A 26479-nucleotide genomic window follows, 5' to 3' on the forward strand; every position below is an offset into this window, starting at 1 on the left:
CGCTCAGTTCCAACAGATAGGGCTCCCTCAAGCTCTCAGGGCGCCAGTGCCCACCTCCACGATGTTCGTCGCTCCACCTCTCGTGGCGATGGCGAGCTCCCCCCGGGCTCCCTTCCTCCGCAGTGCCCGCCCCAGCGGCATCCACCTCCAGCACGACAGGCACAGCTTTGCTTTGTGAGCCCAGGCGGGGGGGGCCTTAGCGCTCAAGTCCAACTTCGCTCAGGTCCGGCAGGGAGCCGATGAGCGAGCAGGAGAAAAGGCGTGCACCTCCATCTTGTTTCTAATGGTCGCGGGGGGGAAACAGCACTCTCCTGCAATTCTTTGCAAAATGATGCATCCGGTCTCTCTAATGCAGCGATCCAGAGGACCAGCACAGGTTCTGCCCGGAGTTCTGCTCACTCAAAACCACAGCGCAGCCACAGAAACGCCGGGATCTCATCATTTCGGGCGCCCGCCGGCAGAGCTCACAGCAGGCAAGTCTGCATAGTGTGCTGCCTAGCCACGCCTTTACTTGTGTTTTATATCAACTGTAAGTCCTTTAAACCTAGGTTAGTCAATTGGTGCAAGACATTTGAATTTTTGATATTGTGTAATGCCACAGAGTTGGTGGTTGATGTTTTTGTGATTGCCTATGATTCTTTGCAAAAACTTGAATAAATATATATTCTTACTATACACCGGCCTGGTTCCTAGCTGATTGATGCTAAAGTGGGTATTGTGACATAGGGTACGATAGAAGTGGAAGCCTCACAAAAGTTGAATCTGCGACGCATTTTGTTGTGCGTCACCTTGCTTGGGGGGGGCGCACTCCCTGATTGAGAGTGACCTTATAATAAACCATGACGGCGGCAACCCACCACTGTCGCCCATTGTGGATGAGCCAAAGCCAGCCTAGCGAAAGCCCCCCCAAGTGCTCCTCTGCTGGCTTTAACTGGAGTTTAAGTTCACAGTTTAAGTTCCCCAGCACAAGTGCCCAATGAACCATGCAAGAACTGGGGTGTGTTGCTTCCCCAGCCTTGCAGGGCACATTGGGGATGAAGATTGGGGAACTGCAGGCCTAGATGGTGCTCACGTGCCTCCCCGCACATTTATTTCCTCATGGGCAGCACGTCGGAGGCACTCTAACGCCACTGTGCATGCCTTTAAGAACCAATGACCTCTCTCTGCTTCCTGATTCCTGTTAATGATGCACAGGACCCAAAAGGCCTTCATGGAAGATGGAATCTGGATTGGGGCTGCAGGCAAGGAAGTATGTATGTATGTATGTATATATGTATGCATGTATGTATATATGCGTCAATGTATGCATGCATGCAAATGTTTGTATCTGTAAGTGTGTGCAAATGAGTGGGAGAGAGTCTTTTGTGTGTGTGCATGATTGAATAGGAGAAATTAATGGATGTATGAATGCAAGTGTTAATGGGAAAAATGAATGAATGCGTACATGTGTCACCGCTGGGGAGTGTACCTCTGATTGTACACAGTGGTGAAGAGTATTAGCAAACATGATAAGTGTTATTATCAGGTTTTAGTGGGCATCAAGACTGAAGCAAACATGATCAGTTTTATTACATGGATAGACTGGCCTACTTTAATAGTGCCGGTTTGGCCATAGATTCTTACTGGCATGCTATTTGTTGCTGGTACACAAGGGTAAAACAAAAATGACAAGTGTTATTACGTGGTAAGGCTGGCCTAAGTTGATGCACCATTCTAGATATAGTTTCTTACAGTGGCATTGCATGATGTAATGATTGTCAAGAGTAACGCAACCATGATGAACCATTTGTGCTCTGTAAAGAGCTTTGGATTAAGGTGCTATATTAAATAACACATCGTTATCATTATAAGTGTTGTTATGTGGCTACATTAGCCTAGGTTTCATTGCATGACGAGACTGTCCTACTTTGGTGCAACCAACCTGGATATATTTTCCCTTGTGGCATTGCATTCTTTACTGCCATCAAGGGTAAAGCCAATATGTTGAGTGTTCTTACATAGCTAGACTGGACTATATTGGTGCAGGCAGTGATATTTTCCTATTGTGGCATGGCATTCTTACTGCAGACAGCAGATGTATGTTCTTACGTCGGGATACTGGTATATATCAATACAGCCAGCATGGACATGTTTTCTTATAGTATCAATACTGTTATTATGCGCAAAATAAAGACGGGTTTGTTCCGATATGGGAATATTAGCAGATATTGGTACAGCCAGCATGAACATGTGTTTTATACTGTCATATATTGTGAGAAAAGGCATCATGAAAATGCTTTGGAACAGGCTCCTGTGTACTATCTTTTGAATGTTTTAATGAGCTACCCTACAAACCAATTGCAAACTGTCTGGCTTATTGCAATTTTTTTTTAAAGTGTGCTGTAAAAAACAACATTTTAACAAATTATTTTTTAAATGTTGCCGGGGAACTAGCGGGAAGGGTGCAGAACTCACCCAAACCCCCATTGGTTGGTTCAGGCTCCCCCCACTATCCTCGGTTATTACCGCGCCTTTGTAGCAAACGTTTACACCAATGCACTCGCCATCTGCCACTGAAATATTGACACTCTATATTGATAATCTCAGCAAAACAATTCCCTCTTCAGCTCTGACAGGGAGGTGACTGGTGTTGCATGTCACCCCTGTAGAGGGACATGGTATCTTCCAGTGTGTGTGTTGTGGTCACATGGGACCCCATGTGACCACGTTAATAACAGGTACGAGCTGCTTCCGGCTCGTCAGTCAAGACTGAAACTGACTCCGGTGTCGTTCCTCTGCCGTGCCCTCTGGGCGCCATACTGCGTGCTGTAGGCCCGAGGACAGGGCCTAGCACGAGGACGGTGCCCCTGCCGGGCAACGCCGTCCCAAGAAGTGTGGGGGCCATGTGAGCATGGCTTGTTTGTTTGTTTGTTTGTTTGTTTATTACATTTATAAAGCGCACCAGACCCAGGAGTAGCAGGGCGCATAAAGGATATGCGAAGCTTACAAGTGTTGCATATGGCTGTTGTGGCGACCCCGGCCTGGGTGCCCCCAGAGCCGGGGCCGTCGTGTACTGGGTGCCCCTAGCCACGTGTGTGCCTCCAGTGATCTGGAGCGCAAAGGGGTGCCCCCCACTGCATCATCAGCGGCGTGATCCCGACATAAGCATGTCGGAGTCCGTCGGGTGATCCCGACATAAGCATGGGGGCTGCCCGGTGACCGGAGCAGCCCCCCCACCAACTGGTTTCTCGGGGTTTTGGATTTGTGTGTAATTTCAGGGTCGGAGCCTCCCCGCCCGCCCTCCTTCAGGCATACCTTCTAGCAGTGGAGTGCATCTAAACATGGCCCTCTTAAGGCCCAGCCACAGACTGAACGGTGGTGTGTCCCCGATCCGATGCCTTCGTACTTCTTGTTTCTGCAGGGATGGGCAACTTCCCCTTTCTGCCTGAGTCTCTCCTTAGCTGCTTTGTAAATCAGATGATCGGCGTTTTTATTTTATTGTTTACAGTTTGTGAGTATATGGATATGTCATGAACGTCTCAAGATACTGCATATCTGCGGTTCAGGGTACGATTTTCAGCAGAGGAGAGAGTGGAGAGTGCCACTGCCACCCATTCATGACAAGTGACGTACTCTACCCCAGCCTGGCTAATCTTTCAGCGACGTCCGTTGACAAACCGAGCGATTAATACAATCTCCGTGTCTGACATAAAGTAAATAGAAGGCTCCCAAGTATGACACGGCCTTGTACAATGTGCTGATAGTGTCTCGCGGGCAAGCACGCTGACTCATGAACATTTGATAGATAACGCACCATTGGCTTGTAAGGGCGGGAACTAAAGTGTAAGACGTTCCTTTACTCCATGTGACGGGGCGCACGTTCCAATGCGGAAGGACAGGTCTCCTTTGTTTTTTTCCACCCACATGCTGGGGATTCGAACCATAGCCCAGTTGGTAATAGTTGATAGTACTGGTGTAAAAACAGCATTGTGAGGTGCAGGGCAGGTTTGCCTGTGCGACTACTCGGGGTGCCATTAGGGCCCGCCTTGCCAGCTAGGGAGAGTCTTTCAAAGTCAGGCAGCGCCCTATTGAAATCAAAGGCACCCCGCTGTTGTGCTGGTGCCAGGCTTTAGAGCACGGGAGCAGGGTTCATTTAATAACAATAGGGCAATGATGTTTTCGCATCAGCGCCCTATTCAAGTGTGTATCTCCCCGCTCCGGCGTGGGAGCAGGCGTTTTTCTTTAGAATAGGGCGCTGATGCATTAGAATCAGCCTATTCCAGTGCTCAACTGAGGTGTGGGAGCAGGGAGTTAAAAAAATGTGGGGGAGGGTGACACATTTTTGTTTCAATGGTGGCGGTTCAGCCAATAAGGCCGGCTCTTGTGGGGCGGAGTGGAGGAAAGAAAGGACATAGATACAACGTGTGAATTGTGGGGGCAGGTGGGGAGTGACAGTGAGGTGGGCGGTGCAGAGGGAACATCTTTCCCCTACTTTCATTTGTACACTTCGATTCCTGCACAAAACACATACATTTAAATGTACAAAGATAAATGCAGACATGTGTAGAAGGGACTGCACTCTGACCCTCTCAGTCCTGGGGTCAGAAATGCAAGAACTACTGGTAATTGTCATTCTTCTGAACTGTCCAAGTCATCCCAGGTACCCCACCATAAAGGACTGTGGCGAGGAGACTAGGGCCTGTAGTAATGAAGACTAGCGGTAAGTTATCTAGGCATTACCCCCTCCCTTCTTTGTCACAGTCCTTAGGAAATAAGGATGTACCAAGACACTACTTCGTGACGTAACAGAGAAACATACAGCAGAATGACTCCAGACTCATGATTCAGGATGGTACAGCGAGTACAACTTATGGGTTAAATTCAGACTGTTGTTCAACATTCGACTGGAGATTCTAGTGTCTGATGGATGTAAACAGTGCTGCCCATGTAGCCGCACCACAGATGTCATGAAGTGATGCTGCCCCTTTGAACACGACCCACGAGGCTGCCAACTCGCGGGCCAGGACATTGGATGGAACCAGCATTCCATGACTTCATATGCTGTGGATAAAGCAAGCTTGATCCAGTGGCTCATGGGACCTGGATGGTTTCTCCCGTTGTTCTGATGTTTCAATTGTCACGTATAGGGATTCTTGGGTCCATAACTATGCCAGTGCGTTCTCAATAGATGGAGATACCCCTGCCGAGGTTGGTTGAAAACGTCTTTTACCCCAAAGATAGGGAGTACTAAATCATGTCCCTCATGAAACCGAATGGGATTCTCTGGATGGAATGTGGACTCTGGCCTCAGAACCTCTGCCCCAGGCAGAAACTGGAGGTATTGGGCATGATCCAATAGAGCACACCTTTCTCCTAAACGCTGGCTTGATGTGATCAACACCATGAATAGGCTTTTTGCTTTAGCATAGCCAGGAGAGCTTCTACAAGAGGTTGAAGGGGGCTTCTTGTAATCCTTCCAGGTCGATCCCACGATGGGACTGAAGAATGTACTAAAGCCTATGATGGTAAAAACTACAGAGTTATCTCAGATTGTCGATCCCTGTCATGACTTTCTCTCAATCTCAGAATTCACAAATCATGGCTCTCCTGATACTCAAGGTGGGCCCCAAGAGATTCATCAAGGACCCATCTCTGGGATTTAAGAATCATCATTGAGTTGCAATCTATAGGAGAGAAACATATCTGCAAGTCCCAAGCAGGAACGTTTTTCCAGTGACAGTCATGTTGGTGGTTTTCCGGGATCTCTAGATCTCTTGTGGTAGCATGGAAGAGCATCCTCTCTTTACCAAGGTCAACCATTCAATTTGAAAACCACGGGTACTGACTGCTTAACTACTCCAGTTGTAGAATTAGAGTATTCAAAGATGACGGGTTCAACGGTATGCACCACAGGGACCCACTGATAACTGTTGTAGGAGAGGGGATCAGGCACGACAAAGCCAATGTAGACCTAGAACCTGCCCTGTTCTACCTTTATAGAGAGCCATGGGGATTAAGGCAATCATGGAGAAGAATACAAAAGTCACAAAGTCACTGTTGCCATTGAAATGAAAGAGCATTTTGTTTCTGAGCAGAAGATCGGGATCAAGGCATTCACCTCAATAGTGAGTAGATCAGTACATGTGTTCCCAGAGATTTCCCTGAATTCTTGAAATACCTGCAGTTTCAAGGTGTAGTGGACTGAGGAATGGAACCTCCTGCTCATACTTTCTGCAGGAACATTCTCCCTCCCCAAGTGATATGTTGCACTCAGGGATAGGAGATTTGCCTTCCTCCATGTCCTTATTCCATGTACAATCAGGTGGAGGGATCTGCAGCAGGGGGTGTTGCTAGGTCTGAAAAGGATCAGGGGATATGCTAATGTCAGGGCTGTCAGGACCCGGGGCTAGGTAGCCTTTTGGTTGTAATACATGAGCTTCTATCCGGGGATACAACCAAAAGACCCGGGGCTATAGCACTCTAAGTCCCCCCAGCAACGTAGTGTATCCTCCTGGTGGACCACATAGGGTTTTCAAACAGAATTGCACCATTGAATTCATTCGGAATCAATGGTGCGAGGGTCAGAAAGGTTCCGTAGACTGCCTCAAACTACTGTCATTTCCCACATGGAGTGTTGTTTTCTAGTACTGCTCCCAGCTCCTACTGATTTGCATTGGCCCAGCTTACCCTTTTCTTGATATTTTGTAACACCAACCACTAAGCGCAGTGGTGGATTAAGTGAGGAGAAACCAGAATCATGATCTTGAACGGCTAAGAGGATGGAGGCAAATGATCTAGCAGGTATGGTGAAGGCAAGCCCCTGTACGCTCGCAGCAGAAAAAAATACAACCCACTAGGGAAAATGGCCCAAGACGCTGCTTGAAATGATAACACGTTTTTTATTTCTACAAAACAGGAGTGCATCAGCAAAAAACTGCTGCCGCCGAACATTCTGCTGAAATAGGGGTGTGCAGCAAGCTAAAAGGGATCCTGGCATCATCTATGTCATCATCACATACAGTGAAAACCTACGAGGCTGGTTGGCGAGACCCTATACATGGGCGGCCCATTCCATACGGGATGCTAGGCCATTGGTCCCAGCCTTACTGTCCATCTCAAGCCACGTGGGTGCTGCTGGGTTCGTCATCTGCAGTAGAACAGGGCCTGCTATTAGTCACTTTTTGAAAACAATGTTGCTCTATCACTCTAATGGTGCACCTGGCAGAGACAGTTATGGGCCCAGGGGGAGAACTGAGGTCATACCAACTTGCATACTTCACTCATTCCCAGATCCACCAGCAACCTCCCAAGGTCTTCCACCCTCGTTTTGCGCTATAATTTCATCCATCTCTGGCACCTCGCAGCACAAATCATCTGACCCAAATATGAAGGTGAGATAGCCTTTTTTTCTGATCTTTTTTATCGATCAGGGGTCTTAAAGCTTTATGGTCGGTGGTCTGGTCCTGGCTGGCACCGTGGTATGGAGGGTCTTGGGATCAAAGCATAGGAGGGCTTTAGCTCTGATGCAGTGGATGTTGTGGCTGAGGGGCCATGCTATCTTGTGGGATGGTTACTACCAATAGGCGCTATGTCCCCTTCTCGTGGCCTTGCAGAGCACATTCTCCTGGGGCGCAAAGGCCTACAGCCTCTGAGACAATGGAATGCCTGTAACGCCCTGAAATTCGTGGTGTAGGTTATGTCTGTGCTAATGATGCAGATCTAATACTAACATGTTTGCTGCTTTTGCTGCGTTTGGGCCGACGTTCCAAAATGGCTGCCACTAACTAAGATGGCGTTAACACTTGCCTCTATTATATAGCTCCTAATGCATGCATTACCCGATTGGGGGGGGGGGTGTCGGATGTGTATGAATGTTTGTTTTTGAGTGTTTGTGTTGTGTATGTTGAGATGGGGTGTGGGGGCGTGTCGGATGTGTATGAATGTTTGTTTTTGAGTGTTTGTGTTGTGTATGTTGAGATGGGGGGTGGGGCGGCATGTCGGATGTGTATGAATGTTTGTTTTTGAGTGTTTGTGTTGTGTATGTTGAGATGGGGGGTGGTGGGGCGTGTCGGATGTGTATGAATGTTTGTTTTTGAGTGTTTGTGTTGTGTATGTTGAGATGGGGGGTGGCGGGGCATGTCGGATGTTTATGAATGTTTGTTTTTGAGTGTTTGTGTTGTGTATGTTGAGATGGGGGTGGGGGGCGTGTCGGATGTGTATGAATGTTTGTTTTTGAGTGTGTTGTGTATGTTGAGATGGGGGCTGGGGGGACGTGTCGGATGTGTATGAATGTTTGTTTTTGAGTGTTTGTGTTGTGTATGTTGAGATGGGGGTGGAGGGGGCGTGTTGGATGTGTATGAATGTTTGTTTTTGAGTGTGTTGTGTATGTTGAGATGGGGGTTAGGGGTGTGTCGGATGTGTATGAATGTTTGTTTTTGAGTGTTTGTGTTCTGTATGTTGAGATGGGGGTGGGGTGGGCGTGTCGGATTTGTATGAATGTTTGTTTTTGAGTGTGTTGTGTATGTTGAGATGGGGGGGTGGAGGGGCATGTCGGATGTGTATGAATGTTTGTTTTTGAGTGTGTTGTGTATGTTGAGATGGAGGGTGGGGGGTTGTTGGATGTGCATGAATGTTTTTTTTGAATGTTCGTGTTGTGTATGTTGAGATGCATGTATGGGTGCATGCTTCAGAGTTTGCATGCTTAGTTGGGGGGTTTGGGTCTGTATGGGTGCATGATTGAGAGCGTGTGTGCTGAGGTGGGGGGTGGGGGGTTTGGGTCTGTATGGGTGCATGTTTGAGAGTGTGTGTGCTGAGTTGGGGGGTTCGGCCTGTATGGGTGCATGTTTGAGAGTGTGCTGATTTGGGGGGTGGGGGGTTCGTGTATGTATGGGTGCATGTTTGAGAGTGGGTGTGCTGAGTTGGGGGGTGGGGGGTTCGGGCCTGTATGGGTGCATGTTTGAGAGTGTGCTGATTTGGGGGGTGGGGGGTTGGGGTCTGTATGGGTGCATGGTGCATGCTTCAGAGTGGGTGTGCTGAGTTGGGGGGTGGGGGGTTCGGGTCTGTATGGGTGCATGTTTGAGAGTGTGCTGATTTGGGGGGTGGGGGGTTCGTGTCTGTATGGGTGCATGTTTGAGAGTGGGTGTGCTGAGTTGGGGGGTGGGGGTTAGGTTCTGTATGGGTGCATGGTGTATGCTTGAGAGTGTGTGTGCTGGGTTTGGGGGGTGGGGGTTTCGGGTGTGCATGAATGTTTGTTTTTGTATGTTTGTGTTGTGTATGTTGAGATGCATGTATGGGTGCATGCTTCAGAGTTTGTGTGCTGAGTTGGGGGGTTTGGGTCTGTATGGGTGCATGTTTGAGAGTGTGTGTGCTGAGTTGGGGGGTGGGGGGTTCGGGTCTGTATGGGTGCATGTTTGAGAGTGTTTGGGGCATAGTGTTTGGTTGGGGGTGGGAGCCCTGGGGCATAGTGTTTGGTTGGGGGTGAGGGGGCCATGGGGCATAGTGTTTGGTTGGGGGTGGGAGCCATGGGGCATAGTGTTTGGTTGGGGGTGGGAGCCATGGGGCATAGTGTTTGGTTGGGGGTGAGGGGGCCATGGGGCATAATGTTTGGTTGGGGGTGGGAGCCATGGGGCATAGTGTTTGGTTGGGGGTGAGGGACAGGGGGCATAGTGTTTGCTTGAGGCGTGGGGGCCATGGGGCATAGTGTTTGGTTGGGGGTGGGAGCCATGGGGCATAGTGTTTAGTTGGGGGTAAGAGGGGCCATGGGGCATAGTGTTTGGTTGGGGGTGAGGGGGCCATGGGGCATAGTGTTTGGTTGGGGGTGAGGGACAGGGGGCATAGTGTTTGCTTGAGGCGTGGGGGCCACGGGGCATAGTGTTTGGTTGGGGGTGGGAGCCATGGGGCATAGGGTTTGGTTGGGGATGAGGGGGCCATGGGGCATAGTGTTTGGTTGGGGGTGAGGGACAGGGGGTATAGTGTTTGCTTGGGGGTTGAGGGACAGGGGGCATAGTGTTTGGTTGGGGGTGGGAGCCATGGGGCATAGTGTTTGTTTGGGTGTGAGGGGGCCATGGAGCATAGTGTTTGGTTGGGGGTGAAGGGGCCATGGGGCATAGTGTTTGGTTTGGGGTGAGGGACAGGGGGCGTAGTGTTTGGTTGGGGGTGAGGGAGCCATGGGGCATAGTGTTTGGTTGGGGGTGAGGGGCCATGGGGCATAGTGTTTGGTTGGGGGTGAGGGGGCCATGGGGCATAGTGTTTGGTTGGGGGTGAGGGACAGGGGGCATAGTGTTTGCTTGAGGCATGGGGCATAGTGTTTGGTTGGGGTGGGAGCCATGGGGCATAGTGTTTGGTTGGGGGTGAGGGGGCCATGGGGCATAGTGTTTGGTTGGGGGTGATGGACAGGGGGCATAGTGTTTGCTTGGGGGGTGAGGGACAGGTGGCATAGTGTTTGATTGGGGGTGGGAGCCATGGGGCATAGTGTTTGGTTGGGTGTGAGGGAGCCATGGGGCATAGTGTTTGGTTGGGAGTGAGGGGGCCATGGGGCATAGTGTTTGGTTGGGGGTGGGAGCCATGGGGCATAGTGTTGCCCTCCAAGAGTGAACTCAATAATAAAGCTAAAACAGGCACAGTTAAGGGATGTACATCCTTTGCTTTTTTGAGGAAACCTGACTCAATGAAGGCCATACTCCTCTTAGGCAACCCAAACAGCAAACTATAGCAGTCCAAAATAACGGAATGTCCAATCCAGGGTCAATAAAATATATGTAATTTAATTAAACAGACGATATATGATAACAATGGAAAATGTGTAGTACAAAATGTAAGTTTGAAATGCAATAAAAATCGTTACCCCTCAAAAACATATTCTTTTTCCATGTGTTTAATACAAATTGGGGGTTGAAAAAGCCTCCTGACATGCCCCGCCCACTTTTACCTTTCGGCCCACTATAGCCCTCATGTAAGGTACTTTCGGCCCTCTGTCAAAATCAGTTGTGCACCCCTGCCCTAGGGCATTCCTAGGATGAATTGGTTATTACCGTAGGTTTATCCCAAATTTCTCAGATGGAACAGCCAGGCTTACAGACAAATTAAAGAATGCTGAACCCCAGAAGATTAATTGGGCTGATGAGGACGATGCATGTTACAACAACCTAAAACAAATTTTGTGCCAGAACCCAATCCTAAAAGTAGTAGACTTTTCAAAAGAATTTGTGTTACAAACTGATTCCTCTCTTGCAGGGTTAGAAGCAGTTTTATCGCAAATTTGCAATGGATTAGAACACCGCATCCTATTCACTAGTCGTAGACTCTTCCCACATGAGAAGAACTACTCTGTGTTGGAATTAGAGGCCCTTGCCATCAAACGGGCAATCGTCCATCTAAGGTACTATCTTCCAGTAAGGAAGGTGACCGCTCACCTTTAGTATGGATAAATCAATGAAAGGACTCTAACCCTCGAGTCATACAATGGTTCTTAGACCTGGAACCCTACTGCTTCACTGTGGAACACTGAAAAGGTAAAGAACTGGGGAACATCGATTTCCTTTCCCGGTTTCCCTGTGAAACAGATGTGGCTACATTGCATAGGGGAAGGGTATGTGATAAACCAGATTGTCTCTCACCCGCTAGTCCCTGGGGATCTCTCTCTCAGGTGGCCTGGGCACGGCCGTCACCTTTGGGTCCAGACCCTGGGGGTGGACCAGAGTTGGAGGATCACCTGAGTGAGGGTCTTCGGTGAGTGGGAGTGGGACACCTGACGGCGAGACGCGTTATCCCCATCTGTAACACCTTCACCCCATCCTAGGATACCTGGGAACTTTACCCACCCCCCACTTTCCTACATGAACACTTTCACACAGACAGTCCGCTCTGGGAGAAAACAGACTCATACTCGAGCAGTGCACCTGACATGTCCCACTTCTATGGTCAGGCAAAGCAAGGCAATTACTTTTGACAACTCACACCTGACTTCCATTAAGCTTCCCCACACAGATAAAAGGCAGAGCACGAGAGCACACTCGGAGCGAGGCAAAACACACCAAGGAGCAGCGTTTGCCAGGCAGCAACTGTACGAGGGGAGAAATACAGAATACCGAAAAGTGAGATCGAGGAGGGAGATACCCTTAACCTTGTCAGCGAGAAACTGTTACTTTCTAGAAGCCTTCAGATGAAAAGGCGTAGGGCCAGGAAACTAGACTGAAGAATCCAGCATTGTGTGTCTGAGATACCCGGGGCCCTCCTGCATGACTGGGTGAGACGGGGAGGAGCATCGGCCACAGTGGTACTGTCCTTGGCTCCAGGATCAAAGGGGATTTTTGTACCTCCAGCAAAAAGCTGGAGGTAAAACTCTCACTTTCCGCCCAAACTCGGGATTGGGCAGAACGGTATTAGTGTTACCGCCACTTTTTTGCACCTGACTTCCATTAAGCATCCCCACACAGATAAAAGGCAGAGGACGAGAGCACACTCTGAGCGAGGCAAAACACACAAAGAAGCCGTGTTTTCCAGGCAGCAGCTGAACGGGGGAGATATATGGCAAACCGAGAAGGGAGAACTAGGAGGGAGATACCCTTGAGCCGCCGTGCTGCTGTCCTTGGCTCTAGGATCAAAGCAGCGCCAGAGAAATCAACACAGCCAGTGAGTTGGGGAGACCAAAACAAGACCGGTCTGTGTTGAAGCTAAGGTTGCAAGCAGCAACATTGTATTAAGAGCAAAGAATATTAACGCGTGTGATGAAAGACGCTAATAAAGCTCAATTGGTGATGGATGTTTGAACTTCAATATGAATCAGACAAGGTACGATAGAAAGTAACAGAGTGGTACGGCACCGCAGGTGTGCTCAATCGAAGGTGTCTGTTTGAGGCATGCAGCCAAGAAGTGGCAGAAGAGAAAGTAAAGTTTAAAGGTGAAATGTATGAATAAAGTGAATCGAAGTGGTCCTGCAACGGTTTAAGCAAAATCCATCGTGCAGTCGAAAGTCCTCGATTTGGATAAAGAGTGGACAGCAAAGAAAGTGAGTTTACAAGGTCCGAGCCCGACCAAAGGATACCTATTGTGAACTTGTGTTTAAGGGGGTCCGAGCCTGACTGAGGGAGACATGTAATGAACAGTAAACCTGAGAACTTGTGAATGTGAAAAACCAGATGATAAAGCAATTTTGGCATATGTTTGTTAATCCAGCCACTCTGAAAATAAGAGACTTTTATTTGTAAAGAGACTTTGGTGCAGAAGACCTGATATCTATGTTCTGAACTGCATCCTCGTGCTAGAGAAGCCAGAGTGTGTGCGAAGCTCGAGTATGCCACCTTGTCGCTTGCTGAAAACGTGAGGAAGGGAAGCTAACTGCTCAATTATCCTGACATATTGTTTCTTGAACCCTTTTCTTTTGCATACATAATTTTCCCACACTTTGTTCTTAGAGGTAAGTATTGGCAATATGTTTTTTAATATCAGGCCTTTATTTTGACAGATACTTCACTAGGACTGCGTTATTATTTGGTGGTCGTAGCTTGCACGCATCCTTAGATTTGGGGTTAGTTATGCATTCAACCAAACCATTTGAAGTTCAATAAACACCCTTGAACTGTCTTCACTGCTTGATACCATGCCTTCCTTACGTGACCCATCCGCCCTCCTAAAACCCCTTCTTTTTCATTTTAAAAGACTGGCTTTCACTTTTATAGTGACTTATGCCGAGTGGGAATAAATGGTCATGTAACACCACTGTGAAGCCTGTAACACTTCAATAAGTGCAATGAGTTCCGCTGCCTGTGCTGAATAATGCATTTGCAGCCTTTTTAGAATTAATGTCTCACATTCATTGTCCACTAGGCGCACCACTGCTGCGCCAGTATGCCTTAGGTCTGTGTCTTGGTCAATTGTCATTGACCCATCAACAACGAGGACCCCATCACCTCCCTCGAGTGGCCCATCCTTTGCTTGAGGAATGTCTTCCTCCCTCATGTATGTTACACAGTTGTGTCTGGCCAAACCTCATCAGTGCACATTTCTGTTATGAATGTTGCAGCGTTCACTGTTTTACATCATACAATGTGGTTGTTTGTGCTGGACAGAATGATCTCATATGTGGATGCTCTTTGGGTAGGTAAAGTAGATTTCGATCCCTCCAAAATTGCAAAGATGGCATGTTCCACATAGAGTGTAATAGAACAGCCCATCACAATTGTGGAACCTTTCTCAATTGCAAATGCCACCGTCCCACGTGTCTGTTCACAAGCGAACTGCTCTTGCATTACTGAATCTAATGTGCTGCTGTAATAGGCCAGTGGCTTGTGGCTCATTGTGCTCTTTTGTGTCACCACGGCGGTCATAAACTGGCCATTAGAGGGGGAAAATCTGGGGTTGCTAGCACCGGGGCAGTTGAAATGACTTCTTTGAGATCATTGAAATTTTGTAACATTTCTACAGTCAAAACTATTTCATTGTCAGTCGTTTGTGCTTTCTTGAGGCCATGTAAGAGTGGCCTTCTGTATGCTGCGTAGTCAAGGATCCATGCCCTGCACAACCCTAGGAACCTTTGCATTTCTTTTACTGTTGTGGGCTGTGGGGTGGTGTGCACAGAGGTCTGGTATTATTCTTTTGCCATTTGTTGATATTATTGGTCCTAGATATAGAACCTCTTGTAGACAGTAGTGTAGCTTTGGCTTGTCAACCTTGTTTCCGTTGCGAGCCAGGAGCTGTCAGAGTGTAATGGAGTCATGTCTGCAGTGTTGTTAAGTGTCAACGCACACCAGCAGGTCATCGACATAGTGGATGATTGTGCTGGACACTTGGATGTTGTCTAAGTCAGCGTTGAGTATTCTGTTGAAAATCCTGGGGCTCTTGCAGTACCCCTGAGGTAATCTTGTGTGTTTGAACCTTTTTCCCCCATGTGTAAAAGCAGTGAGGTACTGTGAGTCTGGGTGTAATTGTCATGATGCATACCCCCGGGCATCCTGACCACGTCCATCAGCCCCGGGAGCAGGCATCATGTCGCCTTGAGAAAACCCAGCAACCCCTGCTAGGGGCTGTCTGGGTTCAGTCCTGGCACCATTGGCGCCAGGCTCATAGGTGCACACTTACCTGATGCAGACCATGCTGCAAGAAGATCCAAGCCCATGTGAGGCCTGGAAGGGACCACTTTACCTTAGGGACTATTTTGTTACTCGGGTGTGGTCGGGGAGGAATACCTACCTGGGACTACTTTGGAGGCTATTTAAACCACACCCGAAGAGCAGCACACGCTTCGCGTTATTCCGCATCCAGCAGCGTAACGCTCACCATGCCAGCAGCAGCATCCAGCCTTCTGCCACACCCGCCTCGAACCTGGAGCACCTAGAAAGAAGGAAAGAAGCAAAGGTTAGAACAAGAGTATTACCTGATTTTACCGCCTGAGGTATAATTCATCAGCACGCCACATCTTCTAATGCCGCACCTGTAAGATAAGGAGAAAGCAGCAAGTTTAACCCTTGGCATTATTTACCGGACAGTTTTGGGTAACACAGACTTTTACCGGAGCGCTTTTAGCTGTCAATCTTCTTATTGGGTCAAAGCTGCAAGATAAAAGAGGAATTGGACAGGAGTGAATTCCAGACATTTTGAACTCTTACGAACTATATACTTACGGCTCTTCGCCAGGACCTTTTGGAGTCAGGATTCATCTACAACTCTTCCAATATCTTCAGGCCAGTGAAGTAACTGGTCATCAACGCGCCCCTGCGTGCTTCGCAGGATGGAGGGCTCATCCTTCAAGAATATAAGGAGAATATTTCTACGGGCAAAGCAGACAAGATTAGGAGGGCATATCCAGTCAGTCATCGCCACACTACGCATCACATGGGTGGAAGCCGCAGCAGTCCGGGTCCGACCGACACCCCTGTGGGAGCCAGGTCAGCGTAACAGTAATGGTATGGAGAAAAAAGCATTCTTGTGGTGAACTACCATGAAATGTGTTGCCTCTTTGGTGATGCTACACAAAATCGTGCCAGAGTTAGGAAACACAGGAAACTCCTGCTGTACAACATCAATTAGGGGGTGCAGATCCTGAAATCATTCTCCAATTGCCCCTGTTGCCTTTTTTACAGAGTATATATCTGTGTTGCAAGGGGAGGTAGAATGTACAATTATCCCTTAGTTGACTAGGGAGCTGATGGTAATTGCCTGTTCTGCCTCCCTGGAGAGGGGATATTGTTTCACGTCATGAGGGTTAGTTGTCCACAGTCTCTCGGCACCAGTCTCTCAGGCCATCTTGGGGCACTGGACTTTCCAGTACTCCACCATTATTTCACAGGGAATACAGATTGCTAGCACTATTTCTCTGTCATCCGGCCTGCCTTCAAACAATTCTGCATCAGTCACCTCATTCAGGGGTACCGTGGGGTCAATGCAAAGTAATGTGCGCCACTCGCACCCATCCTGGTCAGTCCCTATCACAACAATTCTTTTCATCTAAATCACCAATCCTTGTAAATCTAGGTACAGTATTGTACCTGCTGCCAACTCGGGGGACACAACAGGGTGGAAAAGGAAGTCTGTGGGCACTTGCCAACACCCTTTGCCAATTTGAGGCACCACCTCCACAAGCAAAGTTATTCCATACACAAACATGCCCGGGTTTATGGAAATCCCACGAACCACCACTTCTCCTCCCATTGCATATATTATGAACATTGCTCTTATGGCACAAATCTGTGGTGTGCCGCAAACTATGCTACTGTCTGTGAACGATATTGTCATATTGAGCTTGTTGAGCAGATCCCTGCACAACAAGTTCACTGGGGAACTTCCATAATATAGGAGGGGGCCGCACCGCATTCCCCGTATTTTGATATCAACCTCCTTAGTGTATGGAACCATGGAGGCAGCCCCAGAGAAGCCCTGTGTGTCAAGAGTTTGGCCCGATAGTGGAAGATCTCCCTCAATGATGCATGATTTTGTGGCACCTGTGTCGACCATGAAAATGAAGTGTTTGTTTCCTATCTCTGCGCCCACCACGCTCTCTGTGGGTGTCCTAGTTAGGGTATGTGTTCCTCCTGGGGAACATGAAAGGGTTGTTTCCCATCACGCTCACACCTCAATATTGCACTATGGTGCCATTTGGCACTTCGTTGGGTATGTGCATGTTACTATTTTCGTGCTGTGGCATAGTTTGTTGTGGGTACTGCTGTTGCTGGTTCTGCTGTTGTGGGTATTGCTGTTGTGGTGCCTGTGCCCCCGTAGGCCGGGGTGGGAGCTGCATATATGTTTGGTTTATTTATCATGGTATGGATGTCATTCTTGGTGTTGGCATCTGTTGTGTATTCTGGGGTTGTCAGTAATAATTATTGTGTTTTACACAAGGGCAAAAAATACTCACAAATACTGAAGAAATAGAAAGCTGGGATTTCTATACACCAGCTCCTCTCTCTATGGTGGATAATACAACAATATGTACACTCAGTGAGTTTAATAGTTCGTGAGAGGGCATTTTTGGTTGGGGGTGATCCCCACGTTTGGGTGGAGCATATGCATGTGGTGAAGGTTTTGTACTCCAGCAAGGAACACAGGTTGGTGGAGATTAAAGAATTTCACTTCTGTGTCTCTATTTTCGGCGTTGGCCTTTTTCTATGTTAGATATAAGTAAATACTTCCCTAGGGAAGGGGCATTGGTGGTAGATGGCCGGCACATGTTTGGGGGCAGGGTTCTCTCTCCCTTTTGGGATCTATTTGGTTCTCCCTCTTTTCCTTTTATTTTCTCTTGGCACGCTATTGATTTTAAATAGTTTTATGATAGGACGTCCCGTTTTGATGACAGGGTTTTCTTTTTATCTACTCACATCATAAACATTCTAGTAATGTTGTGCATCACATCCACAGAGCTCCAACTTCCTTTGGCGTCCTGATGAATGCAGTGGAATTCGACATCTGCCGAAATGTCACATTCCCACACACGGGCAATTGAATATGGTCTGTGAACTGTGTTGGGGGCTATACTGAAGACGTAGACCTCGGATGTGTGTTCAGATCGTACTGGCCATTCACAGGACATGGGCAAAAATGTCACCTGTTATATATAGCTAGACCGGGACAGAATAGGATAGGTATTTGTCATGTATGGAACCAATCCAATTGAATCTTTTGGGATCTTAAGTCCTTGTGTTATGCCTGGATGTTTATCCATTTTCTTTCTTAACAAAACTGAATACATGGATATATTTGATGCAGAATCATTGATGAACAGCTTCGGACCAAATGTATTTTGCATAGGTGCTTAAAGAATATATATATTGCACTTGAAATCGGGAACAATGTTAGGTCTCTTTATTTTCAAATGACATATTAGAGACGTTACATCATATATCTGTGTACATGTCGACAGTTTGTGTTAAATTGTGAGTTATCATGATTAATCATGAATCTATGAAGTGAATATGGCAAGATTGCCTTTTTAGATGTGGTGCAATATGAATGAATGGCCTCCTGCGATAGAATGTAATAAAAATTGTTTTATATAATGTTTATACGTGTGCCGTTTGTCAAGATTAAATCAGCAATTGAAGTCATGGTTGACCACTATAAACAAATTGTATTTAAAAATACTTTTGAATGGTTCGCTCTGGGGAACCCCTATTGTGTGTGTGTATGTAAGTAATAATTATTGTACAGGACTGGCCTGCTTTTACAACCACTCAGAATAATGTCCCCACTTCCTGCACTTCCAACACTGTGTGGGACCCATACCCGCCCCTCTTGGTCCCATGCCTCCAAAGCCCGCTTTACCCCCCTTAAATATACCCCTCCTGTGCTGCTGACCTCCTTCCTGCCACTCCTGGGTGGGGTACTGCTGTCCTCCTCCCCACTGTCATTGTCCTCCTCCTGGCCAAAACACAGCTATACGGACGTCTGTGGTCCATTGCATGCTCGCTATTGCCCCTGTCTGTGCAGGTATAGACACCACCCCTTCTACTGCTATCTTAGCCAGCTTCCCTTGTACCAGTTACGCCTCATTTGCCTGCAATTGTTGTGCAGTTTCTCTTTTGCGTTCCTTTATTCATTTGCAGTGGTGTATTATTATACTCAGAATTTTCGCCGGCCCCTTCGCCTCAATGCCCACAATTTTGTCTAGTGCCTTCTGCACTTCCTTCGGAAATCTCCTCTTCATAACTAAGTGAAAAAGAGGAACTGATCAATCCCACTGGTCCCCCCGTCTCCATCATCCACATCTCCTGAACCGTAATAATGTACTGCGCCGGGTCTTCATCATCACCCATAGCATATTGCACAATTGACTGTATGTGTGGCATGTCAGGGTAAGTGCGCCAAAGTGCGCCCCACACCTGCGCTCTGATGTTATTAAACGGGGCGCCATCATGCGCCTCATCGCCCAACCTCACTCCGGGGTATCCTGCTTTAATCAACACATCCCCAGCCTGATCTCCCACAATCGCTAACAACAAACTTTTCATGTCACCCACTGCCGGTACACCCGCCATCTGGTTTTCGAATGGGTATTTCCATTTCCTTGCCCCAGGTGTTAATGGCTGGAGCACTTTAATCAGATTGTTCTTATTCATCTGTGCCCAGGACACATACTGCACCCTACCAACGCCATTGTGTATCAGGGGCATCTGCAGCTCACTCTCTGCCCTTCCTTTCTACTGGCACTTCACTTTTTCCTTGCTACTGCCGTCCGGCCAAACACTCTTACCCTCTCATCCCACAAACTTTCCACTAAAGGTGTTATTTTTGGTGCCTGTTGCACTTCCTCCTCACCGTCATCCTCAAACACATCCACGGTACCCCACCCATCCTCTCCCGGATCTCCACCAAACCCTCTGTCGCACCTTACAGTTCTGTACCGTGTGCTGGATGCTCATCAGTCCTCTTCCTTCTCTATATGCACATCTTTTATTGCCGTACTGTCCAATCTAAACAAAATGTCCCCTGCTCTGCACACGTCTAGACCGCTCCCCTTTGCCTCACTCTGTCCTGTTTTCAGTCACGCTAGCTCAGCTCGTGCCAATTGTAGTGCCTCTTCTAATCCCCTCTGCCCTGCGCACTCCTGGGGTGGAGCGGTTTCCGGAGTGGGTATATATGGGGCTGGAGGGACTGTGGCCCGAGTGGGATACATAGGTTGGGTTAGTGTACCCCGTTGCTGGTTGGGCTGCCAATGGATATATTCCCTTGTACTCTGTTAGTGTCCCACCCCCTTCTGCTTGTTTGTTCCCATCGTGAGTACTCTGTGCCCCTCCCTCATCGGAGTCTTCCACATCCTTACTCATCTTCCATAAGTCTAATATTTCCTTTCTGTTCTTTAGCCGTTTGCCCTGTACTTTGCCACTAGAAATGTGGTCATATGCTTCAGAATTCCCTTATTATGGGTGCCCTGATCTGGCCATGAGCGGGACATCCCCCTTGTATTTCTGACACCCACTATTTGTGATATTTCTCAATGTTATCCCGGTACAAGGGCAAGGCCTTGTACATATACTCTAATGGGATCTCCCCTCGCATCGATGTGTGCTCTCTAAAGCGTCCCTACGCTTCTAATCACGCTCTCCACACGCTTTTAATGTCACAACCAAAAAATCCATTTAACGTCCACCCCTCCCAGTCGGCCAACGTTACTTTCCCTCCTCTCCCCTTCACACGCACCCACGCTCACACTCCACACACTCAAAACATGCCACTAAGTTAACAATGCCACTCCTTGGGCCTCTACCCTACACAATAAAAAGCTGCACAACACTAAAAACAATAAACTAAAATAAAAAGCTAAAATAACAAACACTACTATTTCCGTGCCCACTAATTATGCGGGGCTCCTATTTGTTTGCTTGTCCTTCATTACACAATATCAGTGGTACCACCTTCCCCCCTCACTCAACGAGGCTCTCTAACACTCCTGTCCGTAATGTTCTCTTTAAAAAATCATTAATAATACAATCAAAAAAATAACACCCATACCATACAAACAAACTTATTTTCCACTCACTCGCAAACTACACTCTTCCCCTACTTGTTATTGGTTGCAAGGGTATAATCACATAATCGTGTTCACCTGAACTCCTCCTTCACAGGGGTTCCAACAATGGCCTGCACTCTCCCCAGAGCTGTGCCCCGCTCCAAAGAGCAGACAGGAATTCTGCAAAGACAGCTCCTGCACACCTCTGGCACTGCCGTGTCAGGACTGGTCGCTGCAGGTGGGTGCAGCTCCTTCGGAAAAAATACAACCCTCTAGAGAAAAAGGAACAAGACACACTTTTTGACAAGTATTTATTTCTCACAAAATAGAAGTGCATAAGCAAAGAACTTTGCTGCCCGCGAATGTTCTGAGTTCCATAGACATGTGCAGCACATTGTAAGCATTAAAGGCGCCACTAATGAAGTCATGACATATAGTACAATTCTACAATACGGGTTGGAGGAGCCCTTACATGTAGGGCCTGCTCCATCTGGGATGCCAGGTTATCAGTCCGTCTTCATCTGTCCATCTCTTTCCACGTGGACGCTGCTGGGCTCTTCATCCGAGGTGAAGTTGGCCTAACAATTAATTGGCTACTAATACAACCAATGTTATTTTATCGTTGTAACAAGCACCTGGAAGATACAGGGATGGGCTTGTGGGAAGAGCCAAGTTCATACTAACTCACATGCTTCACTCACTCTCAGACAGATCAGCAACTCCAAAGGTCCTCCACCTTCGTTTTTGGCTATAATTTGTTGCCATCCTGCACCTCGCTGCACAAATCACGTGACCCAGTTGTGAAGGCACAATAGCCTTGCCTTTTGATCTTAGTGATCGATCGAGGGGTATAAAGGTTTTATGGTTGGTGGTCTGGGTTTGGGTGGTCTGGGTTTGGATGGTCTTGTGGCATGCAGGGTTCTTGGGATAAAAGCATTGCAAAGCAGTATTTCTTATGGGGGATCAATGGGGGCAGGAGGGCCTTGCTATCTGTACTGAGGGATATGATATGATATGATATGACATTTGTAACGCGCCTATACACAAGTGTTTCAAGGTGCGACGAGGCAGGGAGGGGGGGACAAAGGGAAGACAGACAACGATCCTACTAGGCCAGGTGTCATTCAGATCGCGCAAGTGCATGTGCAATGGATGGTATTGCCAAGAGGCGTTCTGCTCCCTTCTCATGTCCTTGCAGGGCGCATTCTTCCCAGGGCGCAAGGGCCTGCAACTCAACAATGGAAGATCTGGTGGCGTGGTGTTTGCACGAATGCAAGGGATCTAATTATAACACACAAAATGCTGGTCGCCGCGCTTTGACCTAACTTCTAAGATGGCTGCCGTTTGCCAAGTTGGCGGTTGCACCCACATCTACCATATAGCTTGTAATGTATGCACTAAAGTGATCACGCACCCTCCTCTATGTGCTCCCCCCTGCTCCCTGGATGTGCTCTCTTAGCATTTAATTCTCATTCAGTTTCGCCTAGAGGGGTGGGAAGACCCTCGCTCCTTCCCAACAGTAGTTAGCCAGGCAAGAAGGGTCTACAGAGGGCTTATTTTAGGAGGGGGTGCACAAGAGAGTGCTTAAGGGGTGGTTGGCAGGAGCCAGTGGCAAAGGAGTGGTTGCAGAAGTCAGCCAAAGCTGGAGCAAGAGAGGCAATGTTGTCCTTGATGGTTCTGGAGGAGCAGGGGGACAAGTTTAGAGGAAACTTTCATAGAGCGGACAACTCAGGTGCAATGGGAGAGGAGGAGCAGATGACAGACATAACAGTATATCGAGTGTTTTGGAGGAGAAGTGGGCGGGCAGTGCAGTGCAGAGGGCCTGGGAAGGAGGAGAGAATGAGACTGCAGTAGGATTGGCAAGTTCCTTATTGATTTTAAAGAGTTTAGCCGTGTTATTGGTGCCTTAAGAGATGCAGGCTTGGACATGAGCACTCATGTTGGAAGAAACAGTGAGACGGTATTGCCTTTTGAGTAGGCGGCAGGCCAGTTCATCAGAGGATGAGCTAGATGCCTGCCACTTCCGCTCTACAGCCTTGCACTTGCGTTTCAGAGCTGCAAAGTCAGAATCATACCAAGAGTTGGAGGCAGGTTTTATGCAGATCCTCATGATGGGGGCAAGGATGTCCAGGGTGTTAGAGATAGTGAGAAGGGGGTTAGAAAGAACAGAGTCAGAAGGAGAGTCCAAAGAAGGGGGGGTGAAAGAAGAGGCAAATGCAGCGACTGACACTCGCTTCATCGCTCGAATGATGGAAAAGGAGACTTGTAGTGCGGGCGGAGGCATCATCAGGGGACAAGGGAGGTCAAGGTGGGAAGAGAGGAGAAAAGTGGTTAGACCAGGAGAGAAGGATAGTGAGAGGGTTGGAGAGTGGGTAATCTGTTGAGATGAGAGCATCGAAGGTGTGTCCGTCAGAGTGGGTTGGGCCAGAGGGAAGGATAGTGAGGGAAATAGTGTTGCAGAGTTTGCAAAAGAGTACAGTAGCCACATCAGGAGAGTCAAGATGGATGTTAAAGTCCCCAAGGAAGATAGGTTTGGCGGAGGAGGCAAGAAGAGAGGAGTACAGGGCCACCCATTCTGAAAGGAAGAGGGAAGTTGGTCTGGTCCGGGGGGCCTGCTGATGGTAGCAAAAGTAACAGAGAAGGTAGGAGAGACGGAAAGCCTGCAGACTACACTTTCAAAAGATGAGTAGGTTTGAATGGGGATGATGGCAGCAAGCATCCACTCAGGAAAGATCAGAGCCACTCTACCGCCAGGCCAGGAGGGCCTGGGATTGGACAGAATCTTGTAGCTCTCAGGGAGAAGAGTGTCAAAAGCAGAGACAGAGCTGGCCGTCAACCACATCTCAGTGAAAGAAAGGAAGTCAAGCTCAAGGTCTTGAAGCAGGAGACAGATGTCAGAGGCATGTTTGACAGTGGAGCAAGAGTTGAGGGTAGCTAAATGAAGCTGGTTTCCCCATGTAATATTTTCTGTGGTGGTGCACAGGGGCATGGTGCCACCACTGGAGAGAGAGGGGGGATGGGAGAAGGAGGGGTGTAGAGAGGGGGAGAAGTTGAAGAGAGATGGAAAACGCCTGTCAAGAAGGAGAAGGTTGGGCTGGCAATAATGGTAGCGGAAGCAAATGGAGAGAGGACAGAAATCATATGGGGACTCCATAGGTCAGGGGAAGGAACAGCAAAGAGAATGTCGGTGTTAGTATGCCTGGAGGAAACATGTATGCAGGTGTCTGCAATGGGCAGACCAGGGTTGGAATTCAGGAGTGTCTTTTTACATTTCTTCCTATCAAACTTTGTGAAAGAGGGGGCATAGGTGATGGAGAAGCAATTAAAATAGATAGGAGAGATGGAGAGCACCATGAGGACAGAGGGGAGGAAAAAGGGGATAGCAGGGGAGAGGGTTGGGAGCACTATGGGACAGTAGAATATCACCAGGCGGCCAATGCAAGACCAAGAATCAATGAGCACAGTAGAAGTGCACCAGATTAAAAGATCATTAGCAATTGGAAGCACACCTAGAGTCGAATTAGCCAGAAAGTACTTAAATGCAGCAGAAAGTGAAGGGTGCACAGTTGGCGAAACACACCTAGATCCGATTTTCGCAGAAGCACTTAAATGCAGCACAAAGTGGAGGGTGAATCTGAATTCGAATTTGCCAGAAAAGCACTAAAATGCAGCACAAGAATGGGTGATGCACAGTTGGAAAATAACACATACATTCGAATTTGCCAGAAAAACACTAAAAAGCAGGTCAGGAAAGGACGATGCAAAGTTGGAAAAGCACACCTGCGAATCAATATAGATTTTTTTTTGTATAATTAAGAAAGCAGCAGATAGTATTAAGTAAGAAGCACTTACAGATGCATATTTAAAATGGTAAAGAGATTAGAGTTTATAGTTAGGCAGGTCGGGAAAAAGGAGCAGGGAAGCCATCAAAGTCAGAGGTCCGAGGGAGGTGTTAGGACCAGGCAGATGGGATCCATGTTGCTTACCAGTAAAAGAAGAGACAGGATCTTGATGGAAGTCAAAGCGTGAAGTGGTCAGTCAGTGGGAGGCCTTTGGGTTAATTGTCAAGGGGCAATGGGTTCTGGAGTTGCAGCAGGGAGAGGTGCTACCTTCAGATCCTGTCAGGGCCAGTCAGGGGTCCTACTGAGGGGCCTTGGCGAGGGTCTTGGCTCTCGCCTGCTGGCTCCCAGGCTTGGGCCTTTGGGAGTGAGGCTGCCCAATCAGAGACGCAACTAGGAAGCCAGTGTAGGCCCTACTCCGCACGAGGAAGCGGTGGCCATGTTGAAAGAGAATTAGTAGTATAGATTCAGAGAGCCAACTGGCCTGAGCAAGGTGATGCAACTTAATAAATCTATGCCACACAGTTGTGCTCTCAATGAAAGAATAAAAAAGGGGTTTTAGCAAAATTTGGAGGGTGTGGAGCCATGTTGCTCAGAATTCGATTTTTGAATAACGCTACATGATAAAGCCCATTTGGGCATACCTTATCAGAAGAAAATGCCTGCGCTGCTCCTGCAGCACAGAGTGATGGACAGGAGACGTTTCTTGTCCCACAAAGCTTCAACCCTGCCTTGGTGAGCTGCAATGCCATCTCTATTGCTGTCTACATCGTAGATGTGGGATTCCGCCAGATGGATAACGGTGCATTGTTACGATGTCAAAGTTGGCATAAAGCCACAAACTTCCTGTCGGAAGCCCAGTCCAAAGTTGCCGATATGCCATTTGATGGCATCGATCTGTTTGGGAAGAAAATAGATGAAACCCTACAGGCCAGCAAAGCCGACACTGAAACAGCTTGTTCATTGGGTACTCTGCAACAGCATCACCAGTCCTTTCGATCAAGGACATCGAGGTTTTCAACGACTTCGAGGGATTATAGATCCTCCTACTATCCACAGACATCCCTCACCAGACCCTTCCAAGAGGGTTGTAAAGGAAGATCAGTCTTCTTATAGAGGAAACCAGCGACAACGGGAATCTCTTCCAGAAGTCAAACGCCAAAGCAAGCCTGGCCAGGCTCCGGTCCCGACCCCCCACTTAGACACCCCAGTGAGGGGGGCAGCTTGCCAACATTGTCGATCAGTGGAAATACATCACTACTGATAAGTTGGTGTTATCCATCATCAGGCAAGGACACTCCCTGGAGTTCATTGGCCAACTGCCCGCCATACCACCCGTCCGAAAGGTGGAAAAACACCTACCTGTATTATTACAAAAGGTGCAGTCTCGCCTAAAAAAATGGGCAACCGAAGTTGTACCAACGCACCTGCAGGGCCCCGGAGTATACTATATATACTTTCTTGTGAGGAAAAAGTCAGTAGGTTGGAGACCCATACTATAGCTTAGTAGACTCAACAAATACCTCAAGCCTCAGACTTTTTGCATGGTAAAACTTCAGCACATCTTGAGCCAGTTGAATGAAGGATATTTCCTTTCCTCTCTAGATCTAGAGGATGCATACTTTCATGTCCCCATTCATCCTCCAATTCAAGGTTGCAGGAAAACACTACCAATTGAAGGCTCTGCCCTTCGGCCTAAAATCGGCACCAAAGGTGTTCACCAAAT

Source organism: Ambystoma mexicanum, chromosome 11, assembly GCF_040938575.1.
Source record: "Ambystoma mexicanum isolate Mex_15411 chromosome 11, UKY_AmexF1_1, whole genome shotgun sequence".
Taxonomy (NCBI): domain Eukaryota; kingdom Metazoa; phylum Chordata; class Amphibia; order Caudata; family Ambystomatidae; genus Ambystoma; species Ambystoma mexicanum.